The sequence below is a fragment of the Oncorhynchus mykiss genome, chromosome 3 (genome assembly GCF_013265735.2).
Source record: "Oncorhynchus mykiss isolate Arlee chromosome 3, USDA_OmykA_1.1, whole genome shotgun sequence".
Lineage (NCBI taxonomy): Eukaryota > Metazoa > Chordata > Actinopteri > Salmoniformes > Salmonidae > Oncorhynchus > Oncorhynchus mykiss.
In genome coordinates this window covers 1,125,062-1,130,982 of record NC_048567.1, presented here as the reverse complement: position 1 = coordinate 1,130,982, position 5,921 = coordinate 1,125,062, and the positions used below count along the sequence as shown (strand labels likewise).

The following is a 5,921-nucleotide window of genomic DNA, read 5'->3' as shown; positions in this document are numbered from 1 at the left end:
TGGTCTGATACTCCTTCCATTTCAATATTATCGCTTGCACAGTGCTCCTTGGGATGTTTAAAGCTTGGGAAATCTTTTTGTATCCAAATCCGGCTTTAAAATTCTTCACAATAGTATCTCGGACCTGCCTGGTGTGTTCCTTGTTCTTCATGATGCTCTCTGCGCTTTTAACGGACCTCTGAGACTATCACAGTGCAGGTGCATTTATACGGAGACTTGATTACACACAGGTGGATTGTATTTATCATCATTAGTCATTTAGGTCAACATTGGATCATTCAGAGATCCTCACTGAACTTCTGGAGAGAGTTTGCTGCACTGAAAGTAAAGGGGCTGAATAATTTTGCACGCCCAATTTTTCAGTTTTTGATTTGTTAAACAAGTTTGAAATATCCAATAAATGTCGTTCCACTTCATGATTGTGTCCCACTTGTTGTTGATTCTTCACAAAAAAATACAGTTTTATATCTTTATGTTTGAAACCTGAAAAGTGGCAAAAGGTCGCAAAGTTCAAGGGGGCCGAATACTTTCGCAAGGCACTGTATATTAGACCTCCACTTCCACCCTGTATACCAGTATTATATTAGACCTCCACCCTGTATATCAGTATTATATTAGACCTCCACCCTGTATATCAGTATTATATTAGACCTCCACTACCACCCTGTATATCAGTATTATATTAGACCTCCACCCTGTATATCAGTATTATATTAGACCTCCACTACCACCCTGTATATCAGTATTATATTAGACCTCCACTACCACCCTGTATATCAGTATTATATTAGACCTCCACCCTGTATATCAGTATTATATTAGACCTCCACTACCACCCTGTATATCAGTATTACATTAGACCTCCACCCTGTATATCATTATTATATTAGACCTCCACCCTGTATATCAGTATTATATTAGACCTCCACCCTGTATATCAGTATTATATTAGACCTCCACCCTGTATATCAGTATTATATTAGACCTCCACCCTGTATATCAGTATTATATTAGACCTCCACCCTGTATATCAGTATTATATTAGACCTCCACTACCACCCTGTATATCAGTATTATATTAGACCTCCACCCTGTATATCAGTATTATATTAGACCTCCACCCTGTATATCAGTATTACATTAGACCTCCACTACCACCCTGTATATCAGTATTATATTAGACCTCCACCCTGTATATCAGTATTATATTAGACCTCCACCCTGTATATCAGTATTACATTAGACCTCCACCCTGTATATCAGTATTATATTAGACCTCCACCCTGTATATCAGTATTATATTAGACCTCCACCCTGTATATCAGTATTACATTAGACCTCCACCCTGTATATCAGTATTATATTAGACCTCCACCCTGTATATCAGTATTACATTAGACCTCCACCCTGTATATCAGTGTTATATTAGACCTCCACCCTGTATATCAGTATTATATTAGACCTCCACCCTGTATATCAGTATTACATTAGACCTCCACCCTGTATATCAGTATTATATTAGACCTCCACCCTGTATATCAGTATTATATTAGACCTCCACCCTGTATATCAGTATTACATTAGACCTCCACCCTGTATATCAGTATTATATTAGACCTCCACCCTGTATATCAGTATTATATTAGACCTCCACCCTGTATATCAGTATTATATTAGACCTCCACCCTGTATATCAGTATTATATTAGACCTCCACCCTGTATATCAGTATTATATTAGACCTCCACCCTGTATATCAGTATTACATTAGACCTCCACCCTGTATATCAGTATTATATTAGACCTCCACCCTGTATATCAGTGTTATTTTAGACCTCCACTACCACCCTGTATATCAGTATTATATTAGACCTCCACCCTGTATATCAGTATTATATTAGACCTCCACTACCACCCTGTATATCAGTATTATATTAGACCTCCACCCTGTATATCAGTATTATATTAGACCTCCACCCTGTATATCAGTATTATATTAGACCTCCACCCTGTATATCAGTATTATATTAGACCTCCACTACCACCCTGTATATCAGTATTATATTAGACCTCCACCCTGTATATCAGTGTTATATTAGACCTCCACCCTGTATATCAGTATTACATTAGACCTCCACCCTGTATATCAGTATTATATTAGACCTCCACCCTGTATATCAGTATTATATTAGACCTCCACCCTGTATATCAGTATTACATTAGACCTCCACTACCACCCTGTATATCAGTATTACATTAGACCTCCACCCTGTATATCAGTGTTATATTAGACCTCCACCCTGTATATAAGTATTATATTAGACTTCCACCCTGTATATCAGTATTACATTAGACCTCCACCCTGTATATCAGTGTTATATTAGACCTCCACCCTGTATATAAGTATTATATTAGACCTCCACCCTGTATATCAGTGTTATTTTCGACCTCCACCCTGTATATCAGTGTTATATTAGACCTCCACCCTGTATATCAGTATTATATTAGACCTCCACCCTGTATATCAGTATTATATTAGACCTCCACTACCACCCTGTATACCAGTATTATATTAGACCTCCACCCTGTATATCAGTATTATATTAGACCTCCACCCTGTATTTCAGTATTACATTAGACCTCCACTACCACCCTGTATATCAGTATTATATTAGACCTCCACTTCCACCCTGTATATCAGTATTATATTAGACCTCCACTACCACCCTGTATACCAGTATTATATTAGACCTCCACTACCACCCTGTATATCAGTATTACATTAGACCTCCACCCTGTATATCAGTATTATATTAGACCTCCACCCTGTATATCAGTATTATATTAGACCTCCACTACCACCCTGTATATCAGTATTATATTAGACCTCCACCCTGTATATCAGTATTATATTAGACCTCCACTACCACCCTGTATATCAGTATTACATTAGACCTCCACCCTGTATATCAGTATTATATTAGACCTCCACCCTGTATATCAGTATTATATTAGACCTCCACTACCACCCTGTATATCAGTATTATATTAGACCTCCACCCTGTATATCAGTATTATATTAGACCTCCACCCTGTATATCAGTATTATATTAGACCTCCACTACCACCCTGTATACCAGTATTATATTAGACCTCCACCCTGTATATCAGTATTATATTAGACCTCCACCCTGTATATCAGTGTTATTTTAGACCTCCACCCTGTATATCAGTATTATATTAGACCTCCACCCTGTATATCAGTATTATATTAGACCTCCACCCTGTATACCAGTATTATATTAGACCTCCACCCTGTATATCAGTATTATATTAGACCTCCACCCTGTATATCAGTGTTATTTTAGACCTCCACCCTGTATATCAGTATTATATTAGACCTCCACCCTGTATATCAGTATTATATTAGACCTCCACCCTGTATATCAGTATTATATTAGACCTCCACCCTGTATATCAGTATTATATTAGACCTCCACCCTGTATATCAGTATTATATTAGACCTCCACCCTGTATATCAGTGTTATATTAGACCTCCACTACCACCCTGTATATCAGTATTATATTAGACCTCCACCCTGTATATCAGTATTATATTAGACCTCCACCCTGTATATCAGTATTATATTAGACCTCCACCCTGTATATCAGTATTACATTAGACCTCCACCCTGTATATCAGTATTATATTAGACCTCCACCCTGTATATCAGTATTATATTAGACCTCCACCCTGTATATCAGTATTATATTAGACCTCCACCCTGTATATCAGTATTATATTAGACCTCCACCCTGTATATCAGTATTATATTAGACCTCCACTACCACCCTGTATATCAGTATTATATTAGAAGAAGCCAGGTAAAATTAGTTAGTTGATTAGCTGTCTTATTCCAAGTGTTTAGATTGATGTTTGCTTTAACTTTTCTGTTACATTACCACATATAATTTTTCCTACATTTTTAGTCACTAAATAATCGTTTTCTAATTTCTCTGTCTGCTGGCTGAGGTAAAGGTAATAAATACAGTCGCAGGTGATAAGACAACATTTCTCTTTTCTCTCTTAGTTCTGGGAGGACATTTACATTCAGTCTGTGAGCAGAGCAAAGCAATCCCCTTCCCTTCACTCACGGCATTATACCATGTGTGTTCATTTCCTGTTGATCAGATAGAATGGGTGATGCATTCTTCCAACCTGACACAATGATGCTGATAAAACACTGGCAAACGGAGTCATTTTAGTGACACACAAGTATTGGAGGGAAATGAAGTTGTACGACGATACCGTATTATACACGTCGCAAATAACAGCGTTTGAATAATCACAACCAATGTCTATATAAATGTCTGTTTTAAATGATTTTCACAGCGTTTTGTAGGTATTTGATATGTTAATACTAACTGCATTGGTCTGACAGAGACAGACATTATTAGAGTAATACTCTGTCAATCTGGTCCACCAGCCTTATGATCTGGTAACATCTGGTCTGAGTAATACTCTGTCAGTCTGGTCCACCAGCCTTATTATCTGGTAACATCTGGTCTGAGTAATACTCTGTCAATCTGGTCCACCAGCCTTATTACCTGGTAACATCTGGTCTGAGTAATACTCTGTCAGTCTGGTCCACCAGCCTTATTACCTGGTAACATCTGGTCTGAGTAATACTCTGTCAATCTGGTCCACCAGCCTTATTACCTGGTAACATCTGGTCTGAGTAATACTCTGTCAATCTGGTCCACCAGCCTTATTACCTGGTAACATCTGGTCTGAGTAATACTCTGTCAGTCTGGTCCACCAGCCTTATTACCTGGTAACATTATTAGAGTAATACTCTGTCAATCTGGTCCACCAGCCTTATTACCTGGTAACATCTGGTCTGAGTAATACTCTGTCAATCTGGTCCACCAGCCTTATTACCTGGTAACATCTGGTCTGAGTAATACTCTGTCAATCTGGTCCACCAGCCTTATTACCTGGTAACATCTGGTCTGAGTAATACTCTGTCAGTCTGGTCCACCAGCCTTATTACCTGGTAACATCTGGTCTGAGGAATACTCTGTCAGTCTGGTCCACCAGCCTTATGATCTGGTAACATCTGGTCTGAGTAATACCCTTTCAATCTGGTCCACCAGCCTTATTACCTGGTAACATCTGGTCTGAGTAATACTCTGTCAGTCTGGTCCACCAGCCTTATGATCTGGTAACATCTGGTCTGAGGAATACTCTGTCAGTCTGGTCCACCAGCCTTATGATCTGGTAACATCTGGTCTGAGGAATACTCTGTCAGTCTGGTCCACCAGCCTTATTACCTGGTAACATCTGGTCTGAGTAATACTCTGTCAGTCTGGTCCACCAGCCTTATTACCTGGTAACATCTGGTCTGAGTAATACTCTGTCAGTCTGTTCCACCAGCCTTATTACCTGGTAACATCTGGTCTGAGTAATACTCTGTCAGTCTGGTCCACCAGCCTTATTAACCGGTAACATCTGGTCTGAGTAATACTCTGTCAGTCTGGTCCACCAGCCTTATGATCTGGTAACATCTGGTCTGAGTAATACTCTGTCAATCTGGTCCACCAGTCTTATGATCTGGTAACATCTGGTCTGAGTAATACTCTGTCAGTCTGGTCCACCAGCCTTATTACCTGGTAAGTCCGTCATTCACTACTTTGCAATATATGTAAAGGGGAAGAGATGTAAAGGGGAATATATATAAAGGGGAACAGATGTAGAGGGGAACAGATGTAAAGGGGAATATATATAAAGGGGAACAGATGTAAAGGGGAATATATATAAAGGGGAACAGATGTAGAGGGGAACAGATGTAAAGGGGAATATATATAAAAGGGAATAGATGTAAAGGGGAATAGATGTAGAGGGGAGTAGATGTAGAGGG

The 5,921-nt window shown here is 38.8% G+C and overlaps 1 long non-coding RNA gene across 1 annotated transcript; it reads right to left on the bottom strand.

Annotated features, from left to right (window-relative positions):
- Positions 1–2,210: 2,210 nt before the first annotated feature.
- LOC118944464 lies at positions 2,211–5,666 on the bottom strand. Its single transcript, XR_005039802.1, has 3 exons — positions 5,447–5,666; positions 3,841–4,832; positions 2,211–2,292 (listed from the first exon to the last, which is right to left on the bottom strand). It is a non-coding gene; the product is annotated as an uncharacterized LOC118944464 (long non-coding RNA).
- Positions 5,667–5,921: the final 255 nt, after the last annotated feature.